The sequence below is a fragment of the Musca autumnalis genome, unplaced genomic scaffold (genome assembly GCF_047663935.1).
Source record: "Musca autumnalis isolate F117 unplaced genomic scaffold, ASM4766393v1 scaffold_4, whole genome shotgun sequence".
Lineage (NCBI taxonomy): Eukaryota > Metazoa > Arthropoda > Insecta > Diptera > Muscidae > Musca > Musca autumnalis.
The window spans coordinates 39,919,379-39,934,396 of record NW_027411977.1 but is presented as its reverse complement, the minus strand read 5'-3'; the positions used below and the strand labels follow the sequence as shown (position 1 = coordinate 39,934,396).

General features: G+C 31.8%; 1 protein-coding gene across 3 annotated transcripts in view; it reads left to right on the top strand.

Annotated features, from left to right (window-relative positions):
* l(3)72Dp (gamma-glutamyl hydrolase) overlaps positions 1-15,018 on the top strand; it is a 68,439-nt gene that overhangs the window by 32,140 nt on the left and 21,281 nt on the right. The window lies entirely within an intron of this gene.

The window sequence follows — 15,018 nt, the reverse complement described above, 5'->3', positions numbered from 1 at the left end:
AATATTTTTCGTAGCGTGGATTTTTTAACAAAATATTTTACAAGGGATTTTTTAGAAAATATTTCTCAAGGCGTGGGATTTTTAGAAAATATTTTTTAAAATAGGTTTCATTTTTCATAGCCTGGATTTTTTAAGAAAATATTTTTGATAGCGTGGTTTTTAAGAAAAATTTTTTCATAGCGTGGATTTTTCAAGGAAATATTTTTCATAAGAAAATATTTTTATAGCATAGATTTTTATGAAATATTTTTCATTGGGTGGATTTTTTTAAGAAACTACTTTTCACGATGTAGTTTTTTTAGGAAAATATTTTTTATGACGTAGAGTTGTTAAGAAAATATTTCTCATAGCGTGGAATTTTTTAAGAAAATATTTTTCGCGGCGTGGATTTATTAAGAAAATATTTCACATAACGTGGATTTTTTAATTAAATATTTTCTCAATTTTTATTTAAATTTTCATGGCGTGAATTTTATTAAGAAACTACTTTTTAAAGAAAATATTTCGCATAGCGTGAATTTTTTTAAAAAATATTTCGCATAGCTTGAATTTTTTAAAGACAATATTTTTAATATAATGTTTTTCTTAGGAAAATATTTTTCATGAAAAAATAGCGTGGATTTGTAAAAAAAAAAATATTTTTCAATGCGTTGATTTTTTTAAGAAAATATTTTTCAAGACGTAGATTTCAAAAAAAAAGATAGTTTTCATAGGTTGGATATTTTTAAGAATTTTTTTCATAGAGCGTGTCTTTTAGGAAAATATTTTTCATGGCCTGAATTTTTTAAAAAAATATTTTTCATGGCTTGGATATTTTAAGAAAATATTTTTCATGGCATGGATTTTTTGAGAAAATATTTTTCAAGCCATGGATTTTTTAAGAAAATATTTTTTATGGCGTTGATTTTTTTTCATTGCATTAATTTTTTAGAAAATATTTTTCATGGCATGGTTTGTTTTAAAAAAATATTTTTCATGGCACGGATTTTTTAAGAAAATATTTTTCATGGCATGTATTTTTTAAGAGAATATTTTTTAGGAAAATATTTTTCATGGCGTTAATTTTGAAAAAATTACCTTTTAGCCCATTAGGACAAACTCTTAAACATAGAAATTAAAATATTTTCTTAAGAAATCTACGCTATGAAAAAAATTTTCTTAAAAAATACACGCAATGAAAAATATTTTTTTTTTAAAAATCCAGGGTATGAAAAATATTTCCTTAAAACACCCAAGCTATAAAAAACATTTTTTGTTTAAACCACTCTATGAAAAATATTATTTTTAAGAAATCCACGCTATAGTAAATATATGCTTAAAAAATCCACGTCATGAATGTATTTTCTTAAAAATATCAATGCGATGAAAAATATTTTTTAAAAAAATCACGCCATGAAAAGTATTTTCTTAAAAAATCCATTATATTAAAAATATTTTTGTTTAAATCATTCAATGAAAAATATTATTTTTAAAAAATCTACGCCATGAGAAATATTTTCTTAAAAAATCCACACCATGAAAAATATTTTTCATCTTTGTGTTTATTTCAGCTTGAGTCCATATTTTGTTGTATTCAAGTATTTGAATAACAACAAAATGTTTTACAGTGGATATGAAATTGATTAGTTGCGGGCGGAGGGTAGGGAATACTATAGTTTCAGTTGTCACCAAACAACTTCATCAGTTCCCTTTTCCGCCGACTCTGTATCGATAAACAGGTCAATAAGCCCATCCAGGAAATTAAACAAAATGAGAAATTTGCTATATGGCCCTAAAACTGATTACCCTACAATTTGAGTCGAACTAAAGAATTTCATATCCACCACTGTTTTTATGTCGTCTTTGCTTTGCAAAGAATACGAACATAGAAATGTTGCTTCAATAAGCGGGGGTAAAACAAAGAGAAAGTTGTTGTTTTTGCATTACGCATTGATCACTGTAAAACATTTTGTTGTTATTCAAATACTTGAATACAACAAAATATGGACTCAAGCTGAAATAAACACAAAGATGTAAAATTCTGCAGGCCAACAATAAAAAACGCCAACAAAAATATTTTTTTTTTTTAAATTCACGCTATGAGAAATGTTTTCTTAAAAAATGTACGCCATGAAAAATATTTTCCTAAAAAATCTACATCATGAAAAGTGGTTTCTAAACTACTGAACCTAATTTCATGCAATTTTCAGAAACTGTTCAGGAATGTCCCGTGGTCCAAAACGCTATATATTTTTAGACGAATTTCGGGGCCCTATTGTTTTATAATCGCTATATTTGCTAAACTTATGAGTGCATCGACTTGCAAATTAATTTTCGAGACAACGTTGGTTGCACCTATGATCAAGAAAAACGATATATTTACAAATTTCCTTAAATGGTAAAGTTCAACGGTCCATCAGCCATGAAAAACATCAAACATATAAGTCTCAATGAGCGGGAGAATTCGACTTAATAATTTTTTTTAAATTTTATAATTAGATCGCTTTAGAATAAAGACAAGGGACATGGACGATAATAAATCCTAAAAAGCATCAATGGGAGAAAAAAATCCGACAAAGTCCGTAAGAGACAAAATCTGTTGATGAGTTTAAAATCGTCCTCGCTTTGACAATGAACCGAAGAACTGAGGTAGAAAATACCTATTTTTGAATTGTCAAGCATAAAGTCCATAAAAAGTTATCATTAAAACACATTCCGACGGGCCAGCAACGCGGACCGGGGTCTGCTAGTAATACAATAAACGTCCCTTATTATACTTATGTCATATCGATCTTTTTTTTTTTGTTTTGCATTGAATTAATATATATTTACTTTTTTTTATTATGCAAGGCGATCATGCTAACCATTGCCCCACGGTCATGGTGTCACCCTATATCTAAACTCACATTGTCTCCAAGTTCATTACAGTTTTTTTAATCAAATGTTTTTCATTACTTGATTAATTATATTAATATATTTTTAATACATTTTTTATTTTTTGTAGATATTTTTTGTTGCCCTGTGTTAAAATGTAATAATACACACTTCAATAATTATACAAAAATTTTAACGCTTTTGTATTATTTAATACAATTTGCAAACGTAATGGAAATCTTGTTTTGTAGCGCAATAAAATTGTCAATTCTGGAATCAAGATCCGTTATCTAAACGCAAAAATTGCTGTTGGTTTGTTGTGTCAATCGTGCCGAATAATTGTGTTGTTAGATCGCTTCTTTTATAAATAATATTAGATATTTATTTGTGCTTGTATATATGTATGTACATAGCAAGTTATTGGCTTTTGTTTGTAATTTAATGTTAAAATGTATACTATCGATTCTGAATAACTTCGAAATCTATGAGATCCAGAGAATATAGAAAGTAGGTAGGTAAGATTTGCAACTGGCTTAATGTAAGGACAAAATTCATTTCACACTATTAACACACTTGCTTGAAGGAAGGAGCATTCTTTCTCATGTTAGGACTAATTGTAGATGTTCTAAAACAAATCCTGCAGTACACCAATTTCAGTTTTTTATTTTACTTTTGTTTTGAGGTAGTAAACGTTTTGATTAAAGCCTTCGGAACCGGAACAAAAAAAAAAACATGATCAGTTTGAGATAAAAGGAAGAATAATACTTATCAAGCACAACAAATTCCAAACAAACTGTGCTCTTATACATCGAGACTGTATCTGAAGATTTTCCCAGAAACACTTGTATAAGAGCTGTATGCCGAGCTACATGCCAACAGTAAAATATTTTTGTGTATGTATGAAATTACAACGTTAATGCAGACTAAGTCATATTGTCAAATTTATGAAGAGGAGTCTTTATAAAAACTCATTTGAATATAAATCTCCCGACGGGAAGTCCAATATATTAATGAAAAAATAAAATACAAGAATATACACTTTACTTTAGCCACCGTTTGTTTGTAAATCCCCTATATTTTGATTTGCTTTATACAAGCCTTTCTTTCTAGTGAGGCAATTCATAGCTACGTTTACAGTTACATACGCATCGTAGTTTTCAGGGGGCCCACGCTTATAACTCTGAAAGACCTTTACAGAATAATCTTAAAAGATCCACGTTTATAGTTGTAAAATACGGTAAGTCAATATCTGTTCATAAACATTCCAAGATTATACCTATAAAAGACGTTGAGAACATATTCTTAAACAATCCACGCTTTAAACGCTTAAATATTCTTAAAAAATTCAAGCTCATACTTCAGAGAAGTGTTATGAAACTATTACTAATATTTTCTAATATTCCTTTAAGGAAATATTTTTTATGCAAATATTTTGCATGGCGTAAATTTTTTAGAAAATATTTTTCTTAGCGTGGCTTTTTAAAAAACATATATTTAAAGCCGTGAATTTTTTATGAAATATATTTTTCATGGTGTGGATTTTTTTATAACGTAGATTTTTAAAAAAAAATATTTTTAAAATTGTGGTTTTTTAAGAAAATATTTTTCATGGCATGGGTTGTTTAAAGAAATATTATTCCTAGCGTGGGTTTATAAAAAATATATATTTCATAAAAAATCCATGCCATGAAAAATATTTTCGTAAAGCCTTCACGCCATAACAAATATTTTCTTAAAAAATCCATGCCATGTAAAATATTTTCTTAACAAATTCACGCTATGCATGATATCTTTTTAAATCTACGCTATGACAAATATTTTCTTAAAAAATTAAGGCCATGAAAAATATGTTCCTAAAAAATTCATAACGTAAAAAATTTTAAACACATTTGAGCTATGACATTTTTTTATTAAAAAGTCCACGCCATGAAAAATTTTATCTTAAAAAATCCATGCCATGAAAAATAATATAATAATATAATAATAATTGTTCCACAAACATCCCAGATGGGACAAGGGAGACTTCTCTCATATCAATGAGTGCACGCCGATTCATATTGGCTCAATGATATGGGACCTACTTTTTATTGCCGAGTCCGAACGGCGTGTCTTACGACACCACTTGTAGAGAAGTTTTTCATGGCTTAAATACTCAGGAAATGTCGCCAGCATTACTGAGGGGGAATTTTGCCACCGTTGAAAATTTGATGTTGCTTGGCCTGGGATTCGAACCGCAGACCGTCTGAGTGCAAGGCGAACGTGCTAACCATTGCACCACGGTGGCCCCCGGAGGCCATGAAAAATACTTTCGTAAAAAATTCACAACGTGAAAAACATTTTCATAAACATTTTGGCCATGACAATTTTTTGTTAAAAAAATCCAAGGCATAAAAGTTTTTCCTTTAAAAAGCATGGCTTTGTTTTTTAAGAAACAATTTTTCATGACGTACATTTTTAAAGGAAAAACTTTTATGCCTTGGATTTTTTAAGAAAACGTTTTTCATGGCGTAGATTTTTTTTAACAAAAAATTTTCATGGCCGAAATGTTTATGAAAATGTTTTTTCGTTGTGAATTTTTTAGGAAAGTATTTTTCATGGCGTGGATTTTTTAAGATAAAATATTTCATGGCTTAGATTTTTTTAAGAAAAAAATTTCATAGTTCAAATGTTTTTAAAATTTTTTTACGTTATGAATTTTTTAGGAACATATTTTTCATGGCGTTGATTTTTTAAGAAAATATTTGTCATAGCGTAGATTTAAAAAAGATATCATGCATAGCGTGGATTTGTTAGAAAATATTTTTCATGGCATGGATTTTTTAAGAAAATATTTGTTATGGCGTGAAGGTTTTACGAAAATATTTTTCATGGCATGGATTTTTTATGAAATATATATTTTTTATAAACCCACGCTAGGAATAATATTTCTTTAAACAACCCATGGAATGAAAAATATTTTCTTAAACACCCTTTTAAAAATATTTTTTAAAAAATCTACGGTATAAAAATATTTTTTTAAAAAACCCACACCATGAAAAATATATTTCTTAAAAAATTCACGGCGTGAAATATATGTTTTTAAATAAGCCACGCTAAGAAAATTTTTTTCTAAAAAATTTACGCCTTGCAAAATATTTGCATGAAAAATATTTCCTCAAAGGCATTTTAATGGAATTTTTTATATCGTGTGTTTTTATGGAAATATTAATAATAGTTTCATAACACTTCTCTGAAGTATGAGCTTGAATATTTAAGAATATTTAAGCGTTTAAAGCGTGGATTGTTTAAGAATACGCTCTCAAGGTCTTTTATGCGTATAATCTTGAAATGTTTATAGATATTTATTTATCGTATTTTACGTCTACAAACGTGGATCTTTTAAGATTATTCTGTAAAGGTCTTTCAGAGTTATAAGCGTGGGCCCCCTGAAAACTACCCTGCGTACGTAGCTGTAAAAGTAGCTATGAATTGCCTGACTACTGTAGAATGGCTTTTATAAAGCCAATCAATATATAGGGGATTTACAAACAAACGGTGGTTAAAGCAGAGCGTATATTCTTGTATCTGATTTTTTCATTGAAATATTGGACTTCCCCTTTTGTGTAAACCTTCGGGAGATTTAAATTCAAATGATTTTTTATAAAGACTCCTCTTCATAAATTTGACAATGTGGTCTGCGTTAACTTTGTAATTTCGTACATACACAAAAATATGTTACTGTTGGCATGTAGCTCGGCATACAGCTCTTATACAAGTGTTTCCGGGAAAATCGTCAGATACTGCCTTGACGTATAAGAGCACATTTTGTTTGGAATATGATGTTTTATCAAACACAACCAATTCCAAATTCTTCCTTTTATTTCAAACAGATCTTTGTTTTTTTTTTTGTTCCGGTTCCGAAGGGTGTAATCAAAACGTTTACTACCACAAAACAAAACCAAAAAAACTGAAATCGGTGTTATGCAGGATCGTTCTTTTGTTTTAGAAAATCTAAAATTAGTCCTAACATGAGAAAGAGTGGTTCGTTCCTTCAAGCAAATGTGTTTTAATAATGTAAAATCAACTTACATTAAGCCTATTGAAAATCTTGCCTACCTACGAAATTCATATTCTCTGGATCTCATAGATTTCGGAGTTATTCAGAATCGATAGTATACATTTTAACATTAAATTACAAACAAAAGCCAAATGACTTGCTATGTATATACAAGCACAAATAAATATCGCATATTATTTATAAAAGAAGCGATCTAACTACACAATTATTCGGCACGAATGACACAACAAAACAACAACAATGGTTGCGTTTAGATAACGGATCTTGATTCCGGAATTGACAATTTTATTACGCTAACCAAACAAGAGTGTTTGAAAACAAGATTTCCATTACGTTTGCGAATTGTATTAAATAAGACAAAAGCGTTAAAAGTATAATTTATATATTTATAATTATTGAAGTGAGTTTTAATACATTTTAACACAGGGCAACAAAAATACATATCTACAAAAAATAAATAATGTATTAAAAATAAATTAATATAATAAATCAAGTAATGAAAAAACATTTGATTCGAAAAAATCGCCATATTTGATGTTGTACTGAAAGTGGACACAATGTAGGTTTAGATTTAGGGTGACACCATGACCGCCACTGAGGTGCAATGATTAGCATAATCGCCTTGCATAAAAAATAAAATAAATATATGTATATTAATTCAAAGCAAAGCAAAACAAAACAAAAACAAAAGATGGATATGACCTAAGTAGAAAAGGGACGTTTATTGTATTACTAGCAGACCCCGGTGCGCGTTGCTGGCCCGTCGTAATGAGTTTTAATGACAACTTTTTATGTACTTTTTGCTTGACAATTCAAAAATAGGTATTTTCTACCTCACTTCTTCGGTTCATTGTCAAAGCGAGGAGGATTTTAAATTCATCATCAGATTTTGTCTGTAACCTTTCTGTTCTCTTACGGACTTTGTCGGATTTTTTCGCCCATTGATGCTGTTTAGGATTTATTATCGTCCATGTCCCCTGACTTTATCCTACATCTATCTAATTATAAAATTAACAAGTAAAAAGTGTCAGTCGGCTTTGCCGACTGATATATACCCTCAGCCAATGTGAAGCGAAACTTTCACCTTCGGACAGATCGAATGTATTTAAGGTCTCTTCAGAATTTTGTGGCCCTTTTTGAACATTTGAATTTGCCGACAAAAATGTGGATTAGGAATAACCTGCAGGGCAGGTACCCTTAGGGAGGACCGATATGGGCCATTTTAGAAGTTAAACTAAATTTTGATAAAATATTAGGAGATCCAAAGTTTGGACTAAGTTGGTTGCCCCATTCAAGTGATATCGTCCTAGCATTTTAGTGAAAGTTTTTAAATATTGGGGAGATGTACCGAAAATTGTGGAGTGGTATTGCCCATGAAACTAAGTTTGGAAATAATATGACGAAGACTAAATGTTGGACCAAATCGGTTGAACAATTCGAGAGTGCTCTCTTTTCGGGCTGTTTTCCCAAGAAATATGGACTTGCCCCTGAAAAAACTTTAACCGTCGTAATGGAGGTAGCGAATGCAAATCACTTTATCAAAAATCAAAGTGATTCGAGAGCAGGTCTTAAAGTGAACTTATCCGAAATTTTGTGTGAGAGGTACCAGAAGGAGTAGACAAATATAGTCCATATTCGAACGTGATCTATATCTGGTAGATATATTAGGATGTGCAAAGTAGAGATTACACCGGTCACTCCCTTCTAGAGCAAAATTTTTCCGAACATTTTTGAAGTTTTGTTGGGGAGGTACCTAAACGAGTGGACCGATATAGCCCATCTTCGAATTTAAACTATGTTTTGATAAAATATCACAAAGAACAAATTTTGGACCGAATCGACAGATCCGTTCGAGAGTTATCTTGCGCTCCAACCACTACGCAAGGTGTCATAGGGGCTTTTTGCACCTTTCCGGCCATTTTCTCAGGAAGTATGGACTTGCCCCTGATGAAACTTAAACCGTCGTATGGGGGGAAGTGAATACAAGTTGTTGCAACAAAAATCAAAGCGATTCGATAGCAGGTCCTTATCTGAACTTATCCGAAATTTTGTGTGGGAGGTAGCAGAAGGAGTGGGCCGATTGGGGCCATATTGGAACCTCATCTAAGTCTGGTAGAAATTTCACGATGTGCAAATATGGACCAAATCGGTTACTCCCTTCAAGAGTTATCATGCCCACAAATTTTCGGAACATTTTGGAACTTTTGTGGGGGAGGTAACGGAAGGAGTGGAGCGATATAGCTCATCTTCGAACTTAAACTAAGTTTGGACAAAATATTACGAAAGCCAAAATTTTAAGCGAATCGGTTCATTCGTTCGAGAGTTATCTTGCGCACAAGCCAGACAGACGGACAGACAGACAGACAGACGGACGGACATTGCTAAATGAAATCCAAATTGTCTGAAACACATTTCGTCCAAACATACTTGGGGTCTAAAACCATTATTTCGACGAGGCACATTTTGCCCGTATGAAAGTGTATATACCCTTTCTAGCCTAAAGGCTGAGGGAATAAAAAAAGATTAAGTTGAATTCGCCCGTTTATTGAGACTACTATGTTTTAGTTTTTCATGGCTGATGGACCGTTGAACCTCACCATTTAAGGAAATTTGTAAATATATCGTTTTTCTTGACCATTGTCTCGAAATTTAATTTGCAAGCCGATGCACTCATAAATTTAGAAAATATAGCGACTATAAAGCAATAGGCCCACGAAATTCGTCTTCGACCACGGGTCATTCCTGAACAGTTTCTGAAAATTGCATGAAATAAGGTTCAGTACTTTTGGAAAAATAATGTATTGAAAAGAGTGGTCGTGATCATCAGTTTTCAAGATGTAACATATTTAAAAAAGTGGGCGTTGTCCAGTATTTTGCTTCCAAATATGTACCTAGGGTACACACAACCCCATTGCCATCCAAAATTTATGCTGAAACCGATATAATCATAAGTTTGGCTTATACATATAACGTTTAAAAGAAAGGTGGGGAAGTGGGGAAGGTACCCCACCTCCTGCGAAATTCATAAAAAGATTTCTCATGGCTTGAATTTTGTAAGAACATATTTTTCATGGTGTGGATTTGTTAAGAAAATATTTTTCATTGCGTGGATTTTTTAAGAAACAATTTTTCACGATGTGGATTTTTTAGAAAAATATTTTTCATGGCGTAAATTTTTTAAGAAAATATTTCTCATAGCGTGAATTGTTGAAAGAAAATATTTTTCATGATGTACATTTTTTAGGAAAATATTTTTCATGGCTTAGATATTTTAACAAAATATTTGTCAATGCGTGGATTTTTTAAAGAAAATATTTTTCATGACGTGGATTTTTTAAGAAAATATTTCTCATACCGTGGATATTTTTAATGTCGTAGATTTTTTAAAGAAAATATTTGTAATATAATGTATTTTTTAAGAAAATACTTTTCATGGTGTGATTTTTTTTAGAAAATATTTTCATCTCATTGATTTTTTTAGAAAATATTTTTCACGGCATAGATTTTTTAAGAAAATATTTACTATAGCGTGGATTTTTTAAGAAAATACCTTTCATGATTTGGAATTTCTTTATAGCGTGTATTTCTCAAAAATAATATTTTTCATAGAGAGGTTTAAACAAAAAATATTTTTGATAGCGTGGGTGTTTTTTAAAAACAATATTTTTCATTGCGTAGATTTTTTAAGAAAATATTTTTCCTGGCGTAAACTTTTTAAGAACAAATTTTTCATGGTGTGGATTTTTTAAGAAAACATTTTTCATGGCGTAGATTTTGTAAGAAAAAATTTTTCATGGCGTAGATTCTAAAAAAAAATGTTTAAGAAAAAAATTTCAGGGCGTAGATTTTTTTATGAAAAAAAATTTTCATGGCGTAGATTTTTTAAGAAAACATTTTTCATGGCGTAGATTTAAAAAAAAAACGTTTAAGAAAAAAATTTCATGGCGTAGATTTTTTTTAAAAAAATTCCTTGGCGTAGATTTATTTTATTAAAAAAAAATTTCATGGCGTAGATTTTTTAAGAATACATTTTTCATGGCGCAGATTTAAAAAAAAACATGTTTAAGAAAAAAATTTCATGGCGTAGATTTTTTTATGAAAAAAATTTCATGGCGTAGATTTTTTTATTGAAAAACTATTCATGGCGTAGATTTTTAAAAAAAAATTGTCATATCTGAAATTTTTTTTCAAGTTGTGGATTTTTTAGGATAACATTTTTCATGGCATGGAATTATTAATAATAATCACGGTGCTCTTGAATCAAATTTAAATGGAAGGTGCTTACACCTGTGAAGTTTTTGCGGATTCTGAAACTACAATGTTCATAGATGAGAAAAGTCAAAAAACAAAAAAATCGCCGGAGCGATTTTTAAATAAATCGCGATTCAAGTTTACATTTTTAGGAGTTGTTTAGGTTTTTGCGATTTTGCTTGGATACCGAAAGTCCTATAAAAATGAGAATAAAGAAAATGTTGTAGCTCTCAAAATTCTCTACAAGATTGACCTTAATGATATTTTCGTAGGTTTTACAACTTTTGAGATATAGAAGTTGAAATTGGGACAATTCAATTCTGTATCGTCTCCTTATAAAACAATGTCATGACTGCACTTTCCCAACTTAAACTTATATATCTAAAAAGATGGTACAACCTAGGAAAAATTACATAAACCAGTCTTGTAGAGAATTTTCACAGCTATAAGATTTTCTCAGGTCCTATGCCGATAAAACTTGCCGTATTCAAGCAAAATCGCGAAACCCTAACAAAAAATCCTAAAAATGTAAACTGAGCTTCTTTATCTCAAAAATGGTACCGCCTGAGATCAAATCATAAACGTCAATCCTATAGAGAATTTTCACAGCTAAAACATTTTCCTTAGCTGCATTTCGATTGGACTTGCGGACTTGAAAACCTAAAAACCACGTGAACATTTGAATTTTGACCGCGATTTATTTAAAAATCCTTACAGCGATTTTTTCTTGTTTTTGGATTTTTCTCATCTATGAACATTGCTGTTTCAGAATTCACAAAAACTTACACTGCGTAAACGGTTTTCATTAAAAGTAAGTTAAGGCGCACCCTTCATAACATTGTTTTATAAGGGGGCGATACAGTCAGTACATTGTCCCAATTTGAACTTCAATATCTCAAAAATGGTAAAACCTACGAAAATACCGTAAAGGTCAATCTTGTAAAGGTCATAGCTGCAACATTTTCTTCAGTCTCATTTTGATAGGACTTGCGGTTTCTAAGCAAAATCGTGAAAACCTAATCAACCGCTAAAAATGTCAACTTGAATCTCGATTTATTTAAAAAGCGCTCCGGGAATTTTTTATACCCTCAGCCTTTAGGCTAAGGAGGGTATATACACTTTGATACGATGAAAATGTGCCTCATCGAAATAATGGTTTTAGACCCCAAGTATGTTTGGACGAAATGTGTTTCAGACAATTTGGAGTCGATCTAGCCATGTCCGTCCGTCTGTCTGTCTGTCTGTCCTGCTGGCTGGAGCGCACGATAACTCTCGAACGGATGAACCGATTCGGTTCAAATTTTGGCTTTCGTAATATCTTGCCCAAACTTAGTTTAAGTTCGAAGATGAGCTACATCGGTCCACTCCTTCCGGTACCTCCCCCACAAAAGTTCGAAAATGTTCGGAAAGTTTGTGCGCACGATAACTGTTGAAGGGAGTGACCGATTTGGTCCATACTTTGTATAGCGTAAACTTTCTAGCAGGGGAATATGAGGTTTTAATATGGTCTCAATAGGTCCACTCCTTCGGGTACCTCCCACACAAAATTTCGGAAAAGTTCAGTTTAGGGCCATCTCTCGAATAGCTTTGATTTTTGTTTTAGCAACTTGTATTCACTGCCCTCCATACGACGGTACAAGTTTCATCAGGGGCAGGTCCATACTTCCTGAGAAAATAGCATGAAAGTTACAAAAACCCCTATGACACCGTGTGAGGTGGTTGGAGCGCAAGAGAACTCCCGAACGGATCTGCCGATTCGGTCCAAAATATGGCCTTAGTAATATTTTGTCTAAACATAGTTTAAGTTTGAAGATAAGCCATATCGGTCCACTCCTTCAGGTACCTCCCCCACTAAAGTTCAAAAATTTTCGGAAAAATTGTTCATACGGTAACTCTTGAAGGGAGTGACCGAATTGGTCTATACTTTACACATCCTAATATATATACCAGATATAGATCAGGTTCAAATGTGGACTATACTTGTCCACTCCATCCGATACGTCCCACACAAAATTTCGGATAAGTTCACTTTAAGACCTGCTATCGAATCACTTTGATTTTTGTTGAAGCAACTTGTATTCGCTGCCTCATTTACGATGGTAAAAGTTTTTTTAGGGGCAAGTCCATACTTCTTGAGCAAACAGCCCGAAGAGTGTAAAAACCCCCTATGGCACCATATGTTGTGGCTGGAGATCCACTTCCATAACGGTCAATGTCGATCCATTCCTTTAAGTATCTCCTCCGCAAAACTATTGAATTTTAATCCTAATCAACATTTTTGTCGGTTTATACATCCAACATTTTTAAAACCCCCTAAATACATACATACGTTTTTTTTTGGGAAAAATTGTTTCAATATAGGTACACAGGCTGAGGGTATATCTCTGTCAGCAAAGCTGACTGATACATTTTTACTTGTTTTTTTTGTTTTTTGATTTTTCTCATCCATGAACATTGTAGTTTCAGAATCCGCAAAAATTTCCCAGGTGTAAGCACCTTCCATTTAAATTTGATTCAAGAGCACCGTGTACTTTCATTACATTTCTCTAAAGTATGAGTATTGTAAAGAGTGATCGAGGTCGTCGGTTTTCAAGATGTAACATATTTAAAAAAGTGGGCGTGTATTTTGGCTCCAAATATGTACCTAGGGTACACACAACCCCTATTGCCTCCCCAAATTTATGCTGAAACCGATATAATCACAAGTTTGGCTTATACCTATAGCGTTTAAAAGAAAGTGGTGGGGAAGGTACCCCACCTCCTCCAAAATTCATAAAATATAAATAACAAAAGCAAACATTGAGATTTTGCTGCAAATTAGATGGAAATCGGTTCAATAGTATTGGAGATATAATATACTTAAAAAACAGGCGTTATCGGATGACCTTCAAGAAGTACCTAAATTGTAGATTAATCCGTAAATTTTTAAACCGATACATGCGTAATTTTTGCAAATATAGCGTTTTTTAAAAATATCCCTTTGGATTTCAATAAAAGATGTAACCTGTTTTCGGGGGCCATCCCTGCACATTCCCTGACAATTTCAGTAAAATCGGTTGAGTAGTTTTTGCAGAAAAAAATTTAAATTGAAAATTAAAAAAAAATGGGAGTGTCTTTCCATAAAAACTTGTATTTCCATAAAAACCTAAGTTGGGTTATGATGGCATTTGATTCCGTCGTGGAAGTTCCCCGCCCCCTTCGAAATTCAAGAAAATATGCATCCTATTTTCGCGGGGGCCATCCCTGTACATTCGGTATAGCCGTTCTCAACTGATGTCATTAGCAACGAACGACATTTGATTTTTATTTATATTGAATATAGCATTTTTAAAGAAATATATGGGAAGTGCCCCACCCCTTCCGAAATTCAACAAAATTTTTAGCCTATTTTCACCTGGGGTCATCGCTGTACATTTTCTGACAATTTCAGGAAAATCAGTTCAGTAGTCTTTGTAGAAAAGATTAAAAATGGAAATTAAAAAAGTATGCGTTAAAGTGGGGGTGGTCAAATTTTTTTAATCCGTTAATTTTTTTAACTTATACTTGCGTAATTTTTGCAAATGTAGCGTTTTTTTTTTAAATATCGCATAGGAGAGGTACCCCACCCCCTTTGGAATTCAATAAACTATGTAACCTGTTTTCGGCGGCTTACCCTGTACATTCCCTGATAATTTCAGCAAAATAGGTTCAGTACTTTTTGCAGAAAAACAAATTAAATTGAAAATTGAAAAAAGTGAGAGTAGCAAAATTGTTTTTCCTACGTTGGGTTATGACGGTATTTGATTTTTATTCATAATGATATGGAATTTGTTCTTAATATGGCAAAGGGAAGTACCCCGCCCCCTTCGAAATTCAAG